This window comes from Rhinoraja longicauda, chromosome 36 (assembly GCF_053455715.1).
Source record: "Rhinoraja longicauda isolate Sanriku21f chromosome 36, sRhiLon1.1, whole genome shotgun sequence".
NCBI lineage: Eukaryota > Metazoa > Chordata > Chondrichthyes > Rajiformes > Arhynchobatidae > Rhinoraja > Rhinoraja longicauda.
Window position 1 is genome coordinate 19,406,374 of NC_135988.1, and position 23,844 is coordinate 19,430,217.

A 23,844-nucleotide genomic window follows, 5' to 3' on the forward strand; every position below is an offset into this window, starting at 1 on the left:
GAGAATTTTGAACAGGGAAAATAATTTCACAATAAGAAGCCCATCATTTAAAACAGAGGTGCATAAAAATGTATTCCCAAGGAGCGGTGAACCTACCTGTTGAACTCTGTACCACAGAATCTCTGCAATTTCCTATCGTATAGTTGTGGAGACTAGGTCATAAGTATTTGATGAAGCTGGGTAGATGTGTTTTTCAAAGATCAGGTAATTGAGGGGTATGGGGAACTGGCACAGAAGAGGAGTTGAAGCCTGGGGCAGATCAGCTATGATTACATTGAATGGAGGGGAGGCTTGTACAGTTGGTAGTTTCCTTGCTCCTATTTTCTTGTTCTCGAGCTACATTGCCTGTAGGCTAGAAGGTTAAGGATGGTTTGATCAAAGATTTTAAGATGCCGAGAGAGGAATAGTCAAACATTTAAAGCCTAGCTTTTCAAGAATTAAGATAGGAAACATTTCTCTGTGCAAGGATGGTAGATGGTGGAACTCTCTTCTGCAAACAGCAACTAGCACTAGGAATTATTCATTTTAAATATAGTCATCATGTCACAGCATGAAAATAAGCCCTTTGGCTCAACTTATCCATGCTGACCAAGATGCCCCAACCAAGCTAGTGCCACCTCCCCATGTTTGCCCCATATCCCTCTGAACTGTTCCTATCCATGTACCTGTCCAAATGTCTTTAAAATATTGTTATTGTTCCTGCCCAACTCCCTCCTCCGACTTGAATGATTTTTGTTAAAGAGGGTAACAGAGCCACAATGACTTTATAGGGCTGAGTCAGAGATGAACCATTTCATTGAGCAGCAGAACAGGTACAAAGGCCTCTTCTTTTCTCTCTGTATAAGGCTCTCACACATGCAAGAAGAACCAGTAAACTGAAAACCGTGATATAGGAATACACAGCCTTGCCTTGTCTAATGTAATTGTACAGGGCCTGAGGGAGGTCACACCTTGAGTATCATACGATTCCAGTCTCCATATCTGAGCAAGGAAGTCTTGCTCTGGAAGCAGTTTAACGAACGTTGATGATTCCTGGGACAGCAGGGCTGACACGTGAAGAGAGAATGGGTCAGTTAGGCTTATGTTAGCTCGTGTTTAGAAGAATGAGAAGGGCATTTCATAGAGACCTACAAAATTCGAACAGGACTTGACTAAGATGCAGGAAGGACGTTCCTGATTGTCCATGAATCCAAGACCTGGGGTCACAATCTGAGGATAAAGACACGAGGATCCCTCACCCACGTCTCCTTTATGTCCCGTAGTTCTGCTCTCGCTCCCACTCCCCCCAGTCGAAACAAGGATAATGTTCCTCTTCATCTCACCTATCACCAAATCAGCCTCTGCATCCAACACATCATCCTCCGACATTTCCATCACCTCCAACGTGATCTCACCACCAGTCACGTCTTCCCATCTCTACCCCTTTCCGCCTTCTGCAGAAACCACTCTCTCCGCAACTACTTGGTTCAAACATTCCTTCCCACCCGAACCACTCCCTCCCCAGGTACTTTTCCCTGCAACCACAGGAGATGTAACACCTGCCCCTATACCTCCTCCCTCAACTCCATCCAGGCACCCAGCAGTCCTTCTAGGTGAGACAGGGGTTCACATCCAATTCCTCTAACCTCTTCTATTACATCCAGTGTTCCCGATGTGGCCTCTTATATGAGACTAAGCAGAGACTCCATGACCATTTTACTAAACAATTGTGCTCAGTCCGGCAAGGCTACTGGATCTCCTGGTTGCCAACCATTTTAACTCACCTTCCCATTCCCATACTGAGCTTTCTGTCTTGGGCCTCCCCCATTGAAAGAGTGAGGTCAAACACAAACTACAGGAACACATCTTATTCCGCTTGGATCGCTTGCAACCCAAAAGAATAAACATTCAATTCTCCAATTTTCGGGAATTCTCCAATTTTCGGGAACCTCTAACAACCCCTCCCTCCCATTTCCCCCCCAATGTGGCCCCCACCCCCAGCTTGTGCACCTCCTGGACTCCCAACAATTTCTCTCCTCCCTCTCCCCCTACATTCCTTTCTCTGGCTTTATAATTCGCATCATAAAACTCTTCAATCCTATCTCATACCTTCTGTTTTAATCTCTGGCCTTTGTGGCAACCATCTGCCTATCAAACCCGCCCTCGCCTGTCACCACCTATTACCTGCTATGCTTTGCCTGCCTCTCTTCCAGTTTTCTCTCTCCCCCCCCACCCCCACACCCACACCCACACCCCTTAATCAGTCCGAAGGTCCTGACCCGAAACATCACCTATCCATGTGCTCCAGAGATGCTGTCTGACCAGCTCAGTTACTCCAGCACTTTGTGTCCTTTAGGAGTTCCTCATTTCCTAGTGGAAATAAGGAGAAATGTCTTCTGCCAAAGAGTGGTGAACCTGTGGAACTCTACCACAGAAATCAGTTAAAGTCAATCATTAAACACATTTACAAAGGAATTAGATGTGTTTCTCAGATCTAGAGGGATCAAGGGTTAAAGGGAGGAAGCTGGTACAGACTACTGAATTAGCCCATGATCACATTGCACGGTAGAGAAGGCTCTGGCTGAATGATCTGCTCCTGCTTCTATTTGATTGAACCAATTAGTCTAGTGATTCCTCATTGTTTTGGTTTCCAAGCTACTATCTTCTTAGTTCACATTTTTTACACACCATATTTCCCGTTGGGAGCATACCCAGGAGGGTTTGGGATGGGCACCTGTTAGGGCTGTATTGTGAGTGCATTATTAATGAGACATCAGTCTCTGCACTCCTCTGTCATTATATCTGATTATATCTGGAGCATTAAGCTGGTGCCTCGTTATCAAACAATGCAATACGACTCCAAACCACTCCACAGCTGGAATTCTGCTCTGGCCAACTGTTCCACTTCCCCGGATTGGTGCGTTTGCTCACATAAGCTTATAATCCTCCAGCAGATAAAGGCTCAGGCAGGGACACCACCACTGATCTCAGAGTTACTGCATAAGGTGGAACAATTCATTTAATTTTGTTTTGGTAACTCCTTTCAAAAGATGTCAGTGTGTGGGCATAATTGGAGTGGTTTTTAGTATCCCAACAACAATGGCTTGCATTTCTATGACACCCTTAACTGAGTGAAATATTTGAAAACATTTCATAGAAGTGTTTCATGCAACCAGATATAAATAAGCGCTGCTGTGCCAACAAAGTGAACCTCAAGGGTGGTGACCAGAATGTTGATCATGAGTAACTAATTTTGTTCCTTTATTTAAGAAAGGAAGTAGAAAGAATCCAGGGAATTTTATGCTGGTGATTCCCCCGTTAGTGGTAGGGAAGCTATTGTGGAGGATTCTTCGGGATAGGTTTTACTCCCCTTTGGAAGGGAATGGGTTAATTAGTGACAGCCTGCAGCAGGTAATTTCTTACTAACTTGATTGAGTTTTTTTGAGTAGGTGATGAAGATGATCGATGAGGATTGGGTACATGGGCTTAAGTAAGGCATTTGATAATGTCCCCAATAGTAGGCTGATCCAGAATATTAAGATGCTGTGGATTAACAGTGACTTGGTCGTATGGATTCAGAACTGGCTTACTGATCGAAGAGAGTTATGGTGGAAGGACAATATTCAGGCTGGAGGTCTGTGACCAGTGAAGTTCAACAGGGAGACTCATGGAGGCAGCTACTCTGGAATTAAGAAGGGTCTCGACCCGAAACGTCACCCATTCCTTCTCTCCAGAGATACTGCCTGTCCCTCTGAATTACTCCAGCTGTTTGTGTCTATCTTCGGTTTAAACGAGCATAGAGTCATAGATTCCTACAGCACAGAAAGAGGCCCTTCGGCCCATCATGTCCGCGCCGCCCGTTACCAAACACAGTCTAATTTTAATCCCATTTTCCCGCATTTGGACCGTAGCCCTGAATGTTGTAGCATTTCAAGTGCCCATCCAAATGCCTCTTAAACGTTGTGAGTGTTCCCGCCTCCACCACCACCCCAGGCAGTGAGTTCCAGACTCCAACCACCCTCTGGGTGAAAAAGCTCTTTCTCACATCCCCCCGAAACCTCCCTCCCCTTACCCTGTATCTATGTCCCCTCGTTGTTGAACCTTCCACCAGTGGAAGAAGTTCCCCGCCATCTACCTTATCTATGCCCCTCATGATCTTGTACACCTCGATCATGTCCCCTCTCAGCCTTCTCTGCTCCAGGGAAAACAACCCCAGTCTGCTCAGTCTCTCCTCATAGCCGAGGCCCTTCATCCCTGGCAGCATCCTGGTGAATCTCCTCTGCACCCTCTCCAAAGCTATCACATCCTTTCTATACTGTGGTGACCAGAACTGTACACAATACTCCAGCTGCGGCCTCACCAGTGTTCTGTACAATTCCATCATTACCCCCCTACTTTTATATTCGATGCCCCGGCTAATGAAGGCCAGTAACCCATATGCCTTTTTGACCACCCTGTCCACCTGTCCTGCTGCCTTCAAGGACTTGTGTACCTGTACTCCAAGGTCCCTCTGTACCCCTGTCTTCCCTAGGGTCCTTCCATTCATGGTGTACTCCCTCTCCAAGTTATTTCTGCCAAAGTGCATCACCTCGCACTTTTCAGGATTAAATTCCATCTGCCACTGCTCCGCCCATCTCATCTATATCTTCCTGCAGCTTGCAGATCCCTTCCTCGCTATTCACCAACCCCCCTAACTTTGTGTCATCTGCAAACTTGCTGATCATGCTCTGTACGTTGACATCCAGATCATTAATGTAGATTACAAACAGTAAGGGACCCAACACCGATCCCTGCGGCACTCCACTGGACACCGGCCTCCAGTCACAGAAGCAACCTTCTACCATCACCCTCTGCCTTCTGTCACTAAGCCAGTTTTTTATACATTTTGCCAAGGTGCCCTGGATCCCATGGGCTCTTACCTTCTTGACTAGTCTCCTGTGTGGGACCCTTGTCAAAAGCCTTACTGAAATCCATGTATACCACATCCACTGCACTACCCCCATCTACCTCCTTGGTCACCCCTTCAAAAAATTCAATCAAATTAGTCAGACACGACCTTCCATTAACAAAGCCATGTTGACTATCTTTAATTAACCCTCGATCCTCCAAGTGAAGACTGATTCTGTCCCTCAGAATCTTTTCTAGTAGCTTCCCCACCACCGATGTCAGACTCACCGGTCTGTAGTTCCCAGGTTTATCCCTACTGCCCTTTTTAAATAATGGCACCACATTAGCTATCCTCCAGTCCTCCGGTACATCCCCTGTTGCAAGAGAGGCTCTGAATATTTGTGCCAGAGCCCCCGCAATCTCCTCCCTTGCCTCTCTCAGCATCCTGGGATCCATCTCGTCAGGGCCCGGAGATTTATCCACTTTTAAGCTTGCCAGAGCCTCTAGCACAGCCTCCCTGTCAATAGCAATATGCTCAAGAACATCACAACCCTCCTGCTCCATTTCTAAGTCCGCATCGCCCTCCTCCCTCGTAAAAACAGATGCAAAAAAATCATTTAAAACATCTCCTACATCCTCTGGCTCCACACACAGCTTTCCACTATGGTCCCTGATGGGCCCCACTCTTTCCCTCGTTATCCTCTTACCCTTGATATACTTATAGAACACTTTGGGATTTTCTTTTATTTTGCCCGCTAGTGCTATCTCATGGCCCCTTTTTGCTCTCCTAATTTCTTTTTTAAGAACCGCCCTACACCTTCTGTATTCCTCTAATGATGCCTGTGCCTTAAGTTCTTTATTCCTTCCAAAAGCCCCCCTTTTTTTCGAATCAATCCTACTATATCGTTCGACATCCAAGGATCTTTGGACTTGTTTGTCCCACCCTTAAACTTTAGGAGAACATGCTTCCTCTGTACTTTTTCAATTATTCCTTTGAATAACTCCCACTGTTCTGATGCGGTCCTCCCCACGAGAAGCTGACCCCAGTCCACCAGGGCCAACTTCTGCCTTATCAGATTAAAATCGGCCTTCCCCCAATTTAGAAATTTTCCCTCTGGTACCTCTTTATCCTTTTCCATTCCCACCTTAAATATCACTGAATTGTGATCACTGTCACCAAAGTGCTCTGCTACTGACACTTCAGCCACCTGTCCGGCCTCATTTCCCAAGATTAAGTCCAATACCGCCCCCTCCCTTGTTGGACTTTCAACATATTGGCTCAAAAAGCCCTCCTGGATGACCCTTAGGAACTCTGCACCCTCTGGGCCCTTGACACTTTGGCTATCCCAATCAATATTCAGGAAGTTGAAATCCCCTACTATTACTACCCTGTTGTTTTCACCCCACCCCCCCCCCTCCCCCCCCGAGATTTGCCTACAAATATGTTCTTCTATTTCCCTCTGACTGTTTGGGGGTCTGTAGTAAACACCCAGTAAGGTGCATGCCCCTTTTCTATTTCTCAATTCCACCCAAATAGCCTCATTTGAGGAACCCGCTAATATGTCATCCCTTCTTACAGCAGAAATAGATTCTTTGATTAATACTGCAACACCCCCTCCCCTTTTTCCCTGCTCTCTGTCTCTCCTGAAGATTCTATATCCTGGAATATTGAGCTGCCAGTCCTGCCCTTCCTTCAACCATGTTTCCGTAATGGCAACAATGTCGTACTCCCATGTGTTCAGTAACACCTTCAATTCATCCCCCTTGCTTCCAATACTCCTTGCATTAAAATAAATGCCGTTCAGACTTGCCCTACCCCATTGTGCTGGGGCATTCTTGTTCTGCCTCCCAATCTGACCATTTTTTTCCTCTATATTTACCTTCTCCTCACCCCCTATACTAGCTCCATGCTGTATCTCAACCCCTGTCAAATTAGTTTAAACCCTCCCAACAGTGCTAGCAAACCTCCCCGCCAGGATATTGGTCCGCCTCTGATTAAGGTGGAGACCGTCCGGCCTATACCGTTCCCACCTTTCCCAGAAACAGGCCCAATTATCCAGAAAAATGAATCCCTCCCCCCTGCTCCATCTCCTGAGCCACGCATTAAGCTGCTCTATCCTCCTATTTCTATACTCACTAGCTCGTGGCACAGGGAGCAATCCAGAGATTACAACCTTAGAGGTCCTGCACTTCAATCCTCTACCTAGCTCCCTAAATTCTTGTTTCAGGACCTCATCCCTCGTTTTACCAATGTCGTTGGTTCCAATGTGTACAATGACCTCTGACTGGTTCCCCTCCCCCTTCAGGATGCCCTGCAGCCGTTCCCTGACATCCTTGACCCTGGCACCAGGGAGGCAACAGACCATCCAGGTCTCCCAACTGTGTCCACAGAATCGCCTATCTGACCCCCTCACTATAGAGTCCCCTATCACTATCGCTCTCTTCTTCCTTTCCCTACCCTTCTGAGCAACAGGGCCGGACTCCGTGCCCCCAGGTAGGCTGTACTCCCCAACAGTACCTAAACAGGAGTATTTATTGCCAAGGGGTACATCCACTAGGGTACTCTCTAGTCCCTGCCTCTGCTCCTTGCCCCCCCTAACCGTGACCCACTGGTCTACCTCCCTTGGTCTTGGAGTGACCACCGCTTTATAACTCCTCTCTATAACCTCCTCACTCTCCCTGACCAGACGGAGGTCATCAATCTGCCGCTCCAGGTTCCTAATATGGTCCCTTAGGAGCCCCATCTCGTTGCACCTGGCGCAGTTTATTTAGATTTTTTAAGATTTAGAGATACAGCACAGAAACAGGCCCTTCGGCCCACCGGGTCCGCGCCACCCTGCGATGCCTGCACACTAACACTATCCTACACCCACTAGGGACAATTTTTACATTTGCCCAGCCAATTAACCTACATACCTGTACGTCTTTGGAGTGTGGGAGGAAACCGAAGATCTCGGAGAAAACTAACGCAGGTCACGGGGAGAACGTATAAACTCCGTACAGATGGCGCCCATAGTCAGGATCGAACCCAAGTCTCCGGCGCTGCATTCGCTGTAAGGCAGCAACTCTACCGCTGCACCACCGTGCCACTCTTACACAAAGTTCCTTCTTACACAAAGTTCAACAGGGATCTGTGCTGGGGCCTTTGCTGTTTGTGATATATATAAATGACTTGGATGTAAACATCAACAGATTGGTTAGTAAGTTTGCAGATGACACCAAAATTACTGGGATTGTGGGCAGTGAAGAAGGCTGTCAAGGTATACAGCAGGATGTAGATCAGCTAAGAAATGAACAGAGAAATGGCAGAGGGAGTTTAATCCAAGCATGTGTGAGGTGCTGCACTTTGGGAGGTCAAATGTAAAAGGAAAATATACAATTAATAGCATAACCCTTAACAGCATTGATGTACAGGGGGATCTTGGTGTTCAAGGCCATAACTTCTTGAAAGTGGCAATACAAGTAGACAGAGTGGTAAAGAATGCATTTGCTTTGCTTGTTTTCATAGTTCAGGGTATTAGGTATAAGAGTTAGGAAGTCAAAATACAGCTTCATAGGACTTTGGTTAGGCTGTATTTCGAGTATTATGGGCAGTTCTGGTCACCACGTTACAGGAAGGATTAGAAGGCTTTGGAAAGGGTGCGTAGGAGGTTTATCAGAATGATGCCTGCGTTGGAGGGTATTAGCTACAGAGAGAGTTGGACAGATTTGGATTGTTTTCTCTGGAACACTGGAAGTTGTGTGCAGTCTTGATAGAAGTATATAAAGTTATGAGAGGTGTAGATAGGGTCAACATTCAGACCTTATTCCCAGCATGGAAAAATCAAATACTAGAAGGTATAACTTTGTGAGAGGGGCAAAGTTTAAAGATGATATGCAGGGCAACTTTTTTACACAGTGGGTGATGGGTGCCTGGAACGTGCTGAAGGTGCTGATGGTTGATGTACATATGATAGTGGAGTTTTAAGAGGCTTTTGGATAGGCATATGGATATGCAGGGAATGGATATATGCATTATGAGCAGGTAGATAAGAGATTGTTTTTGCATCATGTTTGGCACAGACATTGTGGACCAAAGGGCCTGTGCTAGTTCTGTGCTATGTTCTACCTTCTATGTATTAGCTTAAGAATTGTAGAATTGTTGCAGCATTGATAGAGACCAATTAGCTCATTGAATAGACTGGTTTCCGTAAGAGAACCATATGGATTCCCTTCTCCTGCCCCTTCCATCAACACTGTGTTACTTCCCCGGTGCGCCTATCAGGGTCAAATTTGCACGCCCAGACTGTTCCTGTCACCCTGACAGGCAGTGGGTTCCATGCCAGCATCTATACCTACCATGTATACGGTTTAAGTTGAGAGGAAAGGTTAGGAACTTGAGGGGCAACTTTTTCACACAGAAGGTGGTGGGTGTATGAAAGGAGCTGCCAGAGGAGGTAGTTGAGGCAGCTACTAAAATAACATTTAAAAGACATTTGGACAGGTACATGTAATTTCAAGGTAATTTGAATTTCACTGTACCTTAATTGGTGACAATAAACTGACTTTGAACCTGAAATGTCACCTATTCATTTTTTCCAGAGATACTGCCTGGTTCACGGAGTTACACCATCATTTTATGTCTATCTAAGGTTTAGAGGGGGATGGGCCAAACATGAGCAGATGGAACTAGTATAGACGGGGCATCTTGGTCGGCATGGGCAAGTTGGGCCAAAGGGGCTGTTTCCATGCTCTTTATGGCTTTTAACACCATTTTATTCTTATGTTATATTGTGTAGTTGTGTTATGCCTGGCTGCGGCTGACCTCTGTGGCACGATCCGCCCTGGCTCTTTGGGAGTTCGAGTTTTGATGGCAGATGCACAGACGCCTGTTTGGAGAGGCATCGGTAGAAAAGGCTCCTCTGCAACGACTTTCACCCGCACCTGTTCTGTGCAAGGCTCCCAAACAAACATTTCCTTATCTCAGCTAATACACATTTGTTTTCTGATGGCACATTAATCCTTTAAAATTTACTGAAGTATAAATATTTCATATGTTATTATTTCAGCAAAAAGAGATTTTAAATCTGAAAGATTCCCAACAGCTGCTAACCACAGAAGAGTGCATTTTAAAATGGCCCCTGCCCACCATTAGTTATATTTATCGTATCTTGTGGCTGCATTTCTGTCTCTGATAAACATGCTGGGGTTTCAGTTGAGACCTTGTTATACGAGAAATTTTCCCGAAGTCCATTGCGCTGCGGCTGGTAGCGCTATATTTAGAAGCAATAGCGCTGCAGCCGACAACGCTTTGTTTAAATTCCCACGCACTAAGCCGACAGCACTGTTTAAACCTTTGTGCGCCAAACCAGCAGCGCTGTGTGTCTTACCTTTAAGGGCCATGTCTGTAGCGCTGTCTGCATTGATTTGCACACCAAGTCTGTAGTGCTATGTATTGCTTTATGCGCCAGTTTGGGGCTGATAGCGCTTAGTTCCCAAAAGGGGGGGCTCGCGCGGATGCGGTCCCCTACCATTATAGTTTGAATTTGGGAACAGCGTTATTGGCCAGGACTTACCAGCGGTTATTTCAACAGCTGATTTCTTTCCTGTATAAAGGCAGGCGCCAGTAAGCCAGAAGTTAGTTTATGCACGAGAGGGGTTCACCGACGGGCTGAGTCGTGATCAGCGCCGCGGACAGAGGCCGAGACAGAGGGAAGTGTGCTGCTCTAAACCGGACCCCGCGCATACCAAGGCAAGTATTGTTTTTGTTCCCTCTTGCCAATAAAACTGATTTGTAACTAAACAGACGAGTGAGCCTTTTTCTGTTCTACTAGTCAACCCTTGAACCCGTTCCCTTGCAACATTTGGCGTAGTCGGCAGGATCTGACGAATAGAATAGAAAATGTTTGGTAAAAATAAATATTCAAATGAGATGGCGCTGGTGCAGGCCAAGCACCCCTGCAACAAGCTGCCGCCCCAGGGTAGAGAGCCCGCAGCAGGCCCTGCTACCGGTGGGACCTTGAGTCTTAAAGCTGCTCTAATGCTTTTAACGAGTCATGAGGGAGAAGTTTATTGTTGTAAATTTCACTCGAAAGGATCAACACTGGCAACTGCAGGATTTGATCGATTCGTATTGGTTTGGAATATATATGGCAACTGCGATAATTATGCTACATTGGAAGGTCACAGTGGAGCAGTGATGGAATTGCATTACAACACAGATGGCAGTGTAGCGACCATAGAGAATGGTCCAGGTCGTCGAACCCTCGGATTGGCCAGCGAGGTCACGTGGGAACGCGACCATGGGGATTGGTCCAGGGAACGACATCGCTGATTGGCCAGCGATGTCATGTGCGCGTTTGGCGCCCGTTTTAGTCAGTTCGGCGAAGTCTTCAAGGAAGACAGTAAGTTTGTATTGGTTGTCCTGTACCTTGTTGTTTAACTCTGTATTCGTGTATTGCGGCTGCAATAAACTTCGTCTACAACCAACAAGTTTCGGACTCGCCATATTGGTGACCCCGACGTGATCTGGACGATCACCGACTGAGCAGGAACCCGACGCCTCGTTGACGATGACCGAGCAGGGCACACCGGAGTCAAGCGCGGCAGGCGTTCATCTTCCGTTATTTTGGACGTACGCACCGCAAACTTGGTTTATCCACGCCGAGGCTCAATTCCATATAAAGAAGGTGTCGGACGAGTCCACGAAGTACTTCTACCTCGTCAGCGCTCTATCGCCGGACACAACCAAGCGCGTGATGCGGTTCATCGTAAATTCACCTGCGGAAGACAAGTACGAGGCCATGAAGAAGGTATTACTGCGAACCTTCGGGTTGAATAAGCATGGTGGTGCGGCAAAACTTCTGCACCTACCGGATCTTGGAGACCAACTGCCTTCCGTCCTCATGGCCGAAATGATGATGCTAGCCGGTGAGCATACGGATTGCCCGATGTTTGAACAGGCATTCCGCGAGAAACTTCCCGAGGATGTCCGACTGCTGCTTACGGATTGTTCTTTTAAGGACCCCGAAGCATATGCAGCGAAAGCGGACGCGCTCATAGCGGCAAAAAACAAGGCAAGTGGTTCAATCAACAAAGTCTCGACATCGGTGACCACGCCACAGCGACGGCAAGATGGCGCCACGTCTCCCGCCAATTCTCCGAAAGCCCGCCAAAAAGATCCGCACAAGCGCGGCTGGTGCTATTATCACCTACGATGGGGTAACGAATCCCGCAACTGTCGTTTGCCTTGTACCTTCGCGGGAAATGCCTCGGCCGATCGTACATAGGGGCAGTTACGATTGGCCAGAACCGGCGCCTCTATGTCCATGATCGATTCACGGACACAGAATTTTTGGTAGACACGGGAGCCATCGTCAGCATAGTGCCGCCGACCGACCTCGAAACCAGATCGGGTAAGACAGGTCCCACCCTCATCGCGGTTAATGGCAGCCCAATTCGCACTTTCGGTACACGGAAGATGTCCCTTGTGTTAGGCCTCCGCACGTACGAATGGCCATTCATCATAGCCGACGTCAAACAAGCGATCCTGGGCGCAGATTTTCTCTGGGCTTTTTCACTGGTTCCTGATGTCCGCGGTAACGACCTCCGACCCTCCGCCGAAGATGAGCACGTCGCTCCGACAATCGCCTCCTCGCCCAGCCCTACTGTCCAGGCCGTCGTCGCGGCCCCCGACTCGTATGCTGCGATTCTGGCAGAGTTCCCAGAGCTGCTCGTCCAACGTTTTGACGCACCTTCGGCTAAGCACGGTGTGGTCCATCACATCCGCACCGAAGGCCCTCCCGTTTTCGCTCGGGCCAGGAGACTACCGCCAGACAAACTGGTGGTGGCAAGGGCGGAGTTCAGGAAGATGGAGGAAATGGGAATTGTCCGTCAGTCTGACAGCCCGTGGGCCTCGCCGTTACACATGGTCTCCAAGGCATCTGGGGGGTGGAGGCCATGTGGCGATTATCGGCGTCTCAATGCTGTCACCACGGCTGATCGCTACCCCATACCGCACCTACAGGACTTTTCATCTGGGCTGGAAGGAGCGGTGGTGTTTTCCAAAATCGATTTGGTGCGAGGATACCATCAGATTCCGGTGCGACCGGAGGACATACAAAAAACTGCAACTATTACTCCGTTCGGGTTGTTTGAATGGTTGCGTATGCCTTTCGGTTTAAAGAACGCGGCACAGGCTTTCCAGCGACTGATGGACCGCGTGGGCCGGGGTTTACCCTTTTTGTTTATTTATTTAGACGACATCCTGGTAGCCAGCCCCTCAGTGCAGGAACACCAGGCCCATTTGCGGACTGTGTTCCAGCGGCTCCAAGACCACGGGCTCATTATCCAACCCTCCAAATGTCAATTCGGCCTGCCTGCCCTCGATTTTCTAGGGCACAGAATTACTCCTGCCGGCGCCGCCCCTTTGCCCGAGAAGGTGGAAGCTATCCGGGCTTTTCCCAGGCCCACCACAGTAAAAGGGCTGCAGGAGTTCGTAGGCATGGTTAATTTCTACCATAGATTCGTTCCGGCAGCGGCGCGAGTCCTGCGCCCGCTTTTCCAATGCCTTGCAGGGAATCCGGTAGAGTTGTTGTGGTCCCCGACCGCAGAGTCGGCTTTTACGGCAGCTAAGGCAGCCTTGGCAGACGCCACCATGTTGGTCCATCCGAGCCCCTCCGCCCCCACGGCCCTGACGGTTGACGCCTCTGACGTGGCGGTGGGTGGGGTTCTGGAGCAACAGGTCGGTGGCCGTTGGCAGCCTTTAGCGTTTTTCAGCCGGCAACTAAATTCGGCCGAGCTGAAATATAGCGCATTTTACCGAGAGCTTCTAGCTCTCTATTTAGCTGTCCGTCATTTCAGGTATTTCCTCGAGGGCCGCCCATTCGTGGCATTTACGGACCACAAGCCATTAACATTTGCTTTTTTGAAATTGTCTGACCCATGGTCGGCCCGCCAGCAGCGGCACCTGACTGCTATCTCCGAATTTACCACAGATGTCCGTCATATCGCGGGTAAGCTTAATGCCGTTGCTGACGCCCAGTCTAGACCTGCTTTTCCCCCTATTTCGGCGGTGGACTGCGAAGTGGATCCCCAGGAGCTCGCGGAGGCACAGCTCCTAGCGGATACCGTTTCGGCTTACCAGTCCACCACTTCGGGATTGAAGTTGGCCCAGGTAGCTTGTGGGTCGGAGGGCACGAAAGTCTGGTGCGATGTTTCTCTTCCTCGTCCCAGGCTGGTAGTACCGCCCTCCCTTCAGCGCCGGGTTTTCGATGCCATTCATGGGCTGGCGCACCCGTCCATCCGCTCCACCTCTGCCTTGGTAGCAGCGAGGTTTGTCTGGCATGGCCTGCGGAAACAGGTAGCGGGGTGGGCACGTTCCTGCGTGCCCTGTCAGACCGCTAAAGTCCAGCGCCACGTCCAGCCCCCCGTACAGGATTTCGAGGTCCCGGCTTTTCATTTTTTCCACATCCACGTGGATTTGGTCGGGCCTTTGCCTTCCTCCCGGGGCTACACCCACCTCCTCACGGTGGTGGATCGGTTCACCCGGTGGCCAGAGGCTTTCCCATTGTTTGATATCTCGTCAGCGTCTTGTGCTAGGACTTTGGCCCTTCATTGGGTAGCTCGTTTCGGGGTCCCGGCAGTTATTACAACTGACAGAGGGCCACAGTTCACTTCGTCCCTCTGGGCCGCGCTGGCGGAACTGTACGGGTCCAAGTTACAACCCACAACTGCATATCACCCCCAGGCAAATGGACTCGTAGAAAGGTTCCACCGCCAACTTAAGGCGTCCCTCAGTGCAAGGCTTGAAGGCCCGGACTGGGTAGACCAACTCCCTTGGGTTCTTTTGGGCATCCGGACTGCTCCTAAGCCAGATCTCGGTGCGTCGTCCGCAGAGCTAGTATATGGCTCGACACTTCGAGTACCCGGAGATCTGTTTCCGGACCCTTCAGCCCTGCTCCCTACATTCCCATCAGCGTTAGCATCTCTCCGGGAACGGGTGGGCTCCCTGGCTCCAGTGCCGACTTCACGTCATGGGTGTCCCATGGTACATGAACCGTCTTCCCTGAAGGACTGTGAGTTTGTTTTTCTGCGTAAAGATGCCCATCGCGCCCCGTTGCAGAGGGTCTATCAAGGGCCGTTCCGGGTTTTACGTAAGGGAACGGCTACTTTCACCTTAGACATGAGCGGCAAGAGTGAACTCGTCTCGGTGTCCCGGCTCAAACCTGCCCATTTGGACCCGGATCAACCAGTCCTGGTCGGTCAAACCCCTAGGAGAGGCCGACCTCCGTTAGTTCCGCCCAGTCCAGAAACCCCCGTTCCGACAGTTCCTCCAGGACCCCCCGTTTCGGCAGTTCCTCCAGGACCCCCCGTGCCGGTAGTTCCTCCAGAACCTCTCGTTCCGGCTGTTCCACCAAGTCCGGAACCTCCGGCTCCTGTGGTTCAGGCTGTCCCTCTCCGTACTCGTTATGGTCGCGAAATCCGGCTCCCAGCTAGGTTCCGCACCTCGGGTTCTGGGGGGGGTCATGTAGCGACCATAGAGAATGGTCCAGGTCGTCGAACCCTCGGATTGGCCAGCGAGGTCACGTGGGAACGCGACCATGAGGATTGGTCCAGGGAACGACATCGCTGATTGGCCAGCGATGTCATGTCTACTCACACACACCTCGATCCGTGACCATATCACCCCCGTCCTTTATAAACTCCACTGGCTCCCCATCCCCCAGAGAATCCAGTACAAAATCCTCCTCATAACCTACAAAGCCCTCCATAACCTGGCCCCATCCTACCTGACCGACCTCCTCCACAGGCACACTCCCACCTGCACCCTCCGCTCTGCCGCTGCCAATCTCCTATCCCCCCACATCCGGACTAAACTCAGATCCTGGGGGGACAGGGCTTTCTCCATCGCTGCTCCCACCCTATGGAACTCACTACCCCAAACCGTTAGAGACTCCCCCACACTCACCACATTCAAAACATCGCTGAAGTCTCACCTGTTCAGTACTGCCTTCAACCACTGAAGGTCACCTCACCTACTGTCTCCTTTCTCTGTTCATTTATTTATTTACTTATTTATCTATTTATTAATTTCCCTATGTTCTCAAAATCTCTGTAAAGCGTCTTTGAGTATATGAAAAGCGCTATATAAATAAAATGTATTATTATTATTATTATGTGCGCGTTTGGCGCCCGTTTTAGTCAGTTCGGCGAAGTCTTCAAGGAAGACAGTAAGTTTGTATTGGTTGTCCTGTACCTTGTTGTTTAACTCTGTATTCGTGTATTGCGGCTGCAATAAACTTCGTCTACAACCAACAAGTTTCGGACTCGCCATAGCAGCATGTTTTTTCCAGCATCAACAGACAAAACTGTAGCAGTTAGGGACAGTGAAACGGGTGAAAAAATCAAGAGACTTAAAGGTCACACATCCTTTGTGAATTCATGTTATCCAGCCCAACGGGGACCACAGTTGGTCTGTCCAGGAAGCGACGACGAAACAGTGAAACTATGGGACATTAGGAAGAAGCCTGCAATCCATACGTTTGAAAACACGTACCAAGTACTGGCAGCAACGCTTAATGACTCGGGATCAGGTTATCTCTGGTGGTATTGATGACAGCATTAAGGTTTGGGACCTCCGACAAAACATGTTAATTTGTACCATGCGCGGTCATACAGACTCAGTGACTGGTTTGATCCTGAGTGGGATAAAAGAGAACATCACCAACCTCACTCACCACATCCAGGAAGCCTTAGTGAAGATTCGAAGGGTCGGAGAACAGTACCACGACTACAATCCCTCGGGAGGAAGGTGAACAACAGTGGTGCACTGGGGACAGACCATTGGGACAATCTTGTTGGCCATAATATTACAAATTTATGTGCGGATTGGCATCACAACCGCGTAAACTTTACTACAGCCTGCGGGCCGGATGTAATGAGGTAATGCCTGCGGGTCGGATGTGACGGTAACCACTGTTCGAGGAGTGGAATGTTATTTTTTCCGAACAGTCTGTGACCCATAGCGCTGTAGCCAGTAGCGCTATATTTAGAACCCATAGCGCTGCAGCCGACAATGCTTTGTTTAAATTCCCACACACTAAGCCGACAGGGCTGTTTAAACCTTTGCGCGTCTGTAGCGCTTTGTATTGCTTTACGCGCCAGTCTGCAGCTGATAGCTCTGTGTTCCCAAAGGAGGGGGGGGGGGGGCTCGCTTGGATGCAATCCCCTACCATTGGTTATAGTTTGCATTTGGGAGCAACGCTATTGGCCAGACATACCGGCGGTTATTTCAACAGCTGATTTACTTGTACTAAGGCAGGCGCCAGTAAGCCAGAAGTAAGTGTGTGCATGAGAAGGGTTCACCGACGGGCTGAGTCGCGATCAGCGCCGCGGACGGAGGCAGAGAGAGAGGTATGCTGCTGTAAAATGGACCCTGCGTGTAACAAGACAAGTATTATTTTTGTTCTCTCTCTTGCCAATAAATCTGATGTGTTCATGTATGAGAGGGGGTTCACCGAGGGGCTGAGGGACGCATGGAGAGAGAGAGAGGTGTGCTGCTGTAAACCGGACCCCGCGCATACCAAGACAAGTATTGTTTTTGTTCTCTCTTGCCAATAAAACTGATTTGTAACTAAACAGACGAGTGAGCCTTTTTCTGTTCTACTAGTCAGATCCTTGAACTTGTTCCCTTGCAACAAACCTCAATGTCTTTTTCTAATTGATTTGTGGGTGAATTGTTTTGCACCACTGTGATCTATCTGTGTAAGAAAATAACTGCAGATGCTGGTACAAATCGAAGGTATTTATTCACAAAATGCTGGAGTAACTTAGCAGGTCAGGCAGCATCTCAAGAGAGAAGGAATGGGTGACCTTTCGGGTCGAGACCCTTCTTCAGACTGATGTCAGGGGGGCGGGACAAAGGATATAGGTAGAGACAGGAAGACAATGGGAGATCTGGGAAGGGGGAGGGGAAGAGAGGGACAGAAGAACTATCTAAAGTTGTAGAAGTCTATGTTCATACTGCTGGGCTGCAAGCTGCCCAGGCGAAAAATGAGGTGCTGTTCCTCCAATTTCCGGTGGGCCTCACTATGGCACTGGAGGAGGCCCATGACAGAAATGTCAGACTGGGAGTGGGAGAGGGTGTTGAAGTGGTCAGCCACCGGGAGATCAGGTTGGTTAAGGCGGACTGAGCGGAGGTGTTTGGCAACTGGCCCGACCGATCTTCCATCCCCTTCACCATCAAGCCTGACTTCTTGAAGGTGCTGGGCATCTGGTTCGGGTAGGCTGAGGCTTGTGACAGGAATTGGCTGAAGCGGATAGCCAAGGTGGGGAAGAAGCTGGAGGTGTGGAAACAGCGCTCCCTCTCCTTCACAGGGAAAAATCTGGTCATCAGGTGTGAGGTGCTCTCGGGGCTGCTGTACTTGGCGCAAGTGTGGCCCGTCCCTCCCTCTTACGCCACGGGGATCACCCGGGCCGTCATCCGCTTCATCCGGGGGTCGATGATGGACCGGGTGCGACGGGCCACAATGCACAAGTCGGCAGACAACGGGGGTAAAAGCGTGCCCAACGTCGCCCTCATCCTGATGGCCACCTTCGTGTGTGGCTGCATCAGGCGGAGCGTAGAGCCAAGGCACGTGGGCACCAAGGGCCACTACCTGCTGAGGTTCTACTTGTCCCCAGTGTTGCGAAGGATGGGCCTGGCGCAGATGCCACGCAATGTGCCAGTCAGCTGGACATTGTCGCACCATCTGTCGCTCGTGGAAAGGTTCTTCCGGACCAACACCTTTGACCACGTCCATCGGGCAATGGTCAGCACGGAACGTCCTGCAGGCACTGCAGGGAAATGACTCCATGGATCCTGTGGCGTGGTTCCCAGAGCAGACTGCCCAGCTTGTCTGGCAAAATGCCTCATCGCCAGAACTCACCAACAAGCACCAAGACCTGGCTTGGCTGGCGGTGAGGGGAGCCCTCCCAGTCATATCCTTCCTGCACCGCCGGAACCTCACTACCAGCGCACGCTGTCCTCGGGACGGCTGCTATGGAGAGGAGACGGTTGCCCACCTCTTCACAGAGTGTGGATTTGCCAAGAGAGGTTTGCAGGGGTCCCTGTCACGATTTATTCCGAGCAGCTCCGTCACAGAGGACTCTGTGATCTACAGACTGTTTCCAGGGACGCATTCAGAGACTAACATCGAGTGCTGCTGGAAAGTCATCAACTTGGTGAAAGACGCTCTTTGGTCTGCCCGAGCTTTGTTGACCTCCCAGCGGAGCGAGCTGTTCGTCGGGGAATGTTGCCGACTGGCCCGCTGCAGACTGCAGGAGTACGTGCTGAGGGACGCACTGAAGCTCGGTGCAGCCAACTCCAAGGCTCTGTGGAGGAGGACCACAGTCTAGGGTCCTTCCGCTGGGGGGCAGGGTGTGGTGGAGACGCCCCTCCAAATAAGGGATTCTGTGTAAATTTGGAAATGAATATCTGCATTGAACGTGTAACCTCTGGAAATGTCGGATGAGGTTTTTGAAAAGAAGATGTTTTGTAAATATTTATTACTTGAATAAAGTATTTTTTAATATTTAAAAAAAAGGTTTAAATTTTTTTTTAAAAATTTAAAAAAAGACTGAGCGCAGGTGTTGAGCGAAGCGATCGCCGAGCCTGCGTTTGGTTTTGCCGATGTAAAGAAATTGACATCTAGAGCAGCGGATGCAATAGATGAGGTTGGAGGAGGTGCAGGTGAACCTCTGTCTCACCTGGAAAGACTGTTTGGGTCCTTGGATGGTCCTATCTGCTCATGATGCCTCTAAGGCTCCAGTCAGCGATGAGTTAAAACAAGTCCTAGGTGTGCTATTGATTCTACTCTGAGTGATAAAGGCATGGCATATCTATCAACTGATTATCACCAAGCATTCGGTACTTGGTGCCCTTATTGGAAAGGCTCTCATCATTAACCAGTATCCCCTGCTGGTATATATTGACTGAACACAGGATCAAGATTGAGTGATCCCAATGTTCTTCAAGTTAGAACGTCGGGCTCAAACACTGTACCAGAAATTCAATTGCCCATTATACCTGTAGTAAAATGGCAATGTACAAGGATCTGAGGTCAGTTTAATCCTGTGTCATTAATACATGATTTACATGCCTATACCTTGTGTCAATTCTGTGTGCCTCTGTGACACCGATCACAATGGCTTTCTCATAAACTTGTCACTGTAATCCACTTTCCCGCTGTTTGCAAATCCTGATGCTTTGTTACTGGTCCTGATTCCAGCGCTCTTAAAACACAGGGGCTCCTGTTCTTGCGCTCCCTCTGACACGCCAGGGAAAAAGTGAAAACCCCACGTGCTAACACCTTTGTTATTTCCAGATATTTAATCCAGATATGCAGGCACACCGTGCAAGAACATTGTAACGCCCATTAACACCCATCTCTCTTGCAGAAGCTAGAAGTAACTGGATTAGCCTAGACAGGAAGCTGCGACTGAGCTCACTAGCCCCATCACCTGGAGAATACTGGAGAATAAGGTGCAGTACATCAGGGTTTCAAGTGCCACACACCAATTGCCCATGAGGATAACATATCTGTATGTACCTTCCTCTCATGTTCCTCTCCCCAGCCTCTCCTGCATTCAGAGGTTTTAGGTTTTTGTTAATTTTAGAGATATGGCATAGAAACAGGCCTTCCAGCCCACCGAGTCCACGGCAAACATCGATCATCCATACATACTAGTTCTATGTTATCCCACTTTATTATTCATTCCTTGCACTTTAGAGGCAATTTTACAGAAGCTAATTAACCTACAAACCAGCATGTCTTTGGAAACCGGAGCACCCTTCTTTAGGCTGCTAAAGATGATAAGAGCCCATGGAATCAGTGGGAAGATACCAGAAGTTTAGCTGAGTGGTGGAAGACAAAGAGTGGCAATAAAGAGAGCTTTTTCTGGTTGGCTGTCTGTGACTAGTGGTGTTCCGCAGGGGTTGGTGTTGGGGCCGCTACTCTTCACGTTGTATATCAATGATTTGAATGAGGGAATTGAAAGCTTTGTGGCCAAGTTTGCAGATGATCCGAAGATAGGTAGAGGGGCAGGTAGTGTGGAGGAAATAAAGAGTCTGCAGAAGGACTTGGACAGGTTAAGAGAATGGGCAAAGAAGTGGCATATGGAATACAGTGTAGCAAAGTGTGGAGTCATGCAGTTTGGTAGTTGAAATAAATAAATGTTGAAATAACTAATAGACAAGACATTAGGTGCAGGAAGAGGCCATTCGGCCCTTCGAGCCAGCAACGCCATTCAATGTGATCATGGCTGATCATTCTCAATCAGTACCCCGTTTCTGCCTTCTCCCCATACCCCCTGACTCCGCTATCCTTAAGAGCTCTATCCAGCTCTCTCTTGAATGCATTCAGAGAATTGGCCTCCACTGCCTTCTGAGGCAGAGAATTCCACAGATTCACAACTCTCTGACTGAAAAAGTTTTTGTTCTGGACTCCCCCAACATTGGGAACATGTTTCCTGCCTCTAACATGTCCAACCCCTTAATAATCTTATACGTTTCGATAAGATCTTCTCTCATCCTTCCAAGGGAGAATTTCGGAAATTGGAAATGCAAAGGGACTTAGGAGTGCTGGTGCAGGATTTCCAAAAGGTTAATTTGCAAGTTGAATTGATAGTAAGAAAGACAAATGCAATGTTAACAGTTATTTTGAGGGGACTAGAATATAAAAACAGGAATGTAATGCTGACGCATTATACAGCACTGGCCAGACTGTTTTTGGAGCATTGTGAGCAGTTTCGGACCCCTTATCTGAGGAGGGATGTGCTGGTGTTGGGGATTGCCCAGAGGAGGTTTATGAGAATGATCACAGGAATGATTGGGTTAACGTATGATGAGCGTTTGGCAGCACAGGGCCTGTACTCGCTGGAGTTTAGAAGGATGAGGGGGGACCTCATTGAAACTTACTGAATAGTGAAAGGCCTGGATAGAGTGGATGTGGAGAGGATGTTTCCACTAGTGGGAGAGTCTGGTACCAGAGGTCACAGCCTCAGAATAAAAGGATGTTTCTTTTGAAAGGAGATGAGGAAGAATTTCTTTAGTCACAGGGTGATGAATCTGTGGAATTCATTGCCACAGACAGCTGTGGAAGCTAAGTCATTGGGTATTTTTAAAATGAAGATTGACAGATTCTTGATTAGTAAGGGTGTCAAAGGTTAAGTGGTTAACTCAGATTTGCTGAGTTAATTAGTGAAAGATGTGAGAGCATGCAACATACTGATACGGAAGCCAGCAATGCCAATGAGGGTCCAACCTTGCACAGGGAAACTTGACATTGCTGCTCTGCAAATCTTACTCTTTACGCAACATTCACAAATAGTAAAAGGGTGACCCTCAATGTTATTTTAATTCCAAAAAAAGATTGGAGCATGTTTTCGGCCTTTGTATTCCTCTCCTCACTTACCCATCAACATATGCATCACCAGAACCACTTTACCATCAGTCATTAATGTAGATTATAAACAGCTGATTGTTGTTGTTCGTCCTTCGGGTTCGAAGATGACCATGACTTCACTTTCAGTTGGAGGATTGGTGACTGTGGGTCCGGAAGTGACTGGTGAAGCCAATCCGGGCCCAGAAGGCACGCCCACACGTAGGACACAAGTGGATGGGTGCTGCAGTGGAAGTGGAGTTAGCCCGGGCCTTGCGCGCGGTGCATTTCCTCTGGGCCTCTGCAATGCATCTGTTCTCTGCTGCACGGGCTCCTGTGGTGAGCTTGCTACGCCAGGTTGGACGGTCCAGAGCAAGAGACTCCCAAGTGCTGAGGTTGATGTCCAAGTCTTTGAGGGACACTTTGAGGCAGTCCTTAAACCGTTTCTTCTGTCCTCCTACTGAGCGCTTGCCCTGACACAGTTCTCCATACAGAAGCTGTTTTGGCAGTCGACTATCGGGCATTCTGATGACATGGCCTGCCCATCTGGCTTGGGCTTTCCGTAGGAGGGTGTGGACGCTGGGGATTCCGGCCCGTTCCAAGATCTCTGTGTCGGGAATTTTGTCCTGCCACCTGATGTGAAGGAATCTGCGTAGGCAGCTCAAGTGAAAGTGGTTGAGCTGTTTGGCATATCTGCTGTAGACAGTCCAGGTCTCACTGGCATAGAGAAGAGTGGTGAGTACCACTGCACGGTAGACCTTTAGCTTGGTGGTAAGGCTGAGTCCTCTCCGCTCCCAAACATTCTCACGGAGTCGCCCAAAGGCAGCGCTGACCTTGGCAATCCTGTTGTTGACCTCAGCATCAATGTTCACCACTCGCGAGAGTGTACTACCCAGATAGGTAAAGCTATCGACTGTCTGTAGATTCTGCACCTTCACCGTGATGTGTGGTTCCTGGTAGGGCTTTCCAGGCATAGGCTGGTACATAACTTCAGACTTTTTGGTGCTAATGGAGAGACCAAAAGTTGTCACAGGCCTGTGAGAAGCAGTCCATTTCATGCTGCATCTTCTGCTCTGTGCTGGCGTTGAAGGCGCAGTCATCAGCAAACAAGAAATCTCTGATGATGGTCTCCTTCACCTTTGTAACAGCTTGCAGGCACCTGAGGTTGAACAGCCTGCTGTCAGTCCTGTACCTGATGTGTATTCCATCCTGGCAGTCATGGAAGGCATCAGTCAGCATGGCAGAGAAGACCATGCTGAAGAGTGTAGGGGCAAGAACACAACCTTGCTTCACGCCGTTTGTCACTGGAAAGGCTTCCGACTCGTCTCCATCATCTGGCACTTTCACCATCATGCCGTCATGGAACTGACGGACAATCATGATGAACTTGCTGGGACAGCCAAACTTCTGCATTATCTTCCACAAGCCATCTCTGCTGACAGTGTCGAAGGCCTTTGTCAGACCGACGAAGGTCACGAACAGGTCGCTGTGCTGCTCTTGGCATTTTTCCTGGAGTTGGCGTGCAGCAAATATCATGTCGACAGTTCCACGTCCAGCACGGAAACCGCACTGGCTTTCT

The 23,844-nt window shown here is 49.0% G+C and overlaps 1 long non-coding RNA gene and 1 pseudogene across 1 annotated transcript in view; both read left to right on the plus strand.

The window, feature by feature from the left end:
• The window catches only part of LOC144610341 (uncharacterized), a 123,136-nt gene extending 112,571 nt beyond the window's left edge, over positions 1-10,565 (plus strand). Inside the window, exon 3 of the long non-coding RNA XR_013549407.1 lies at positions 10,462-10,565. This is a non-coding gene — a long non-coding RNA (uncharacterized LOC144610341). The remainder of the gene's footprint in view (positions 1-10,461) is intronic.
• Positions 10,566-10,667: 102 nt separating this feature from the next.
• On the plus strand, positions 10,668-17,417 carry LOC144610316 (U5 small nuclear ribonucleoprotein 40 kDa protein-like; annotated as a pseudogene).
• Positions 17,418-23,844: the final 6,427 nt, after the last annotated feature.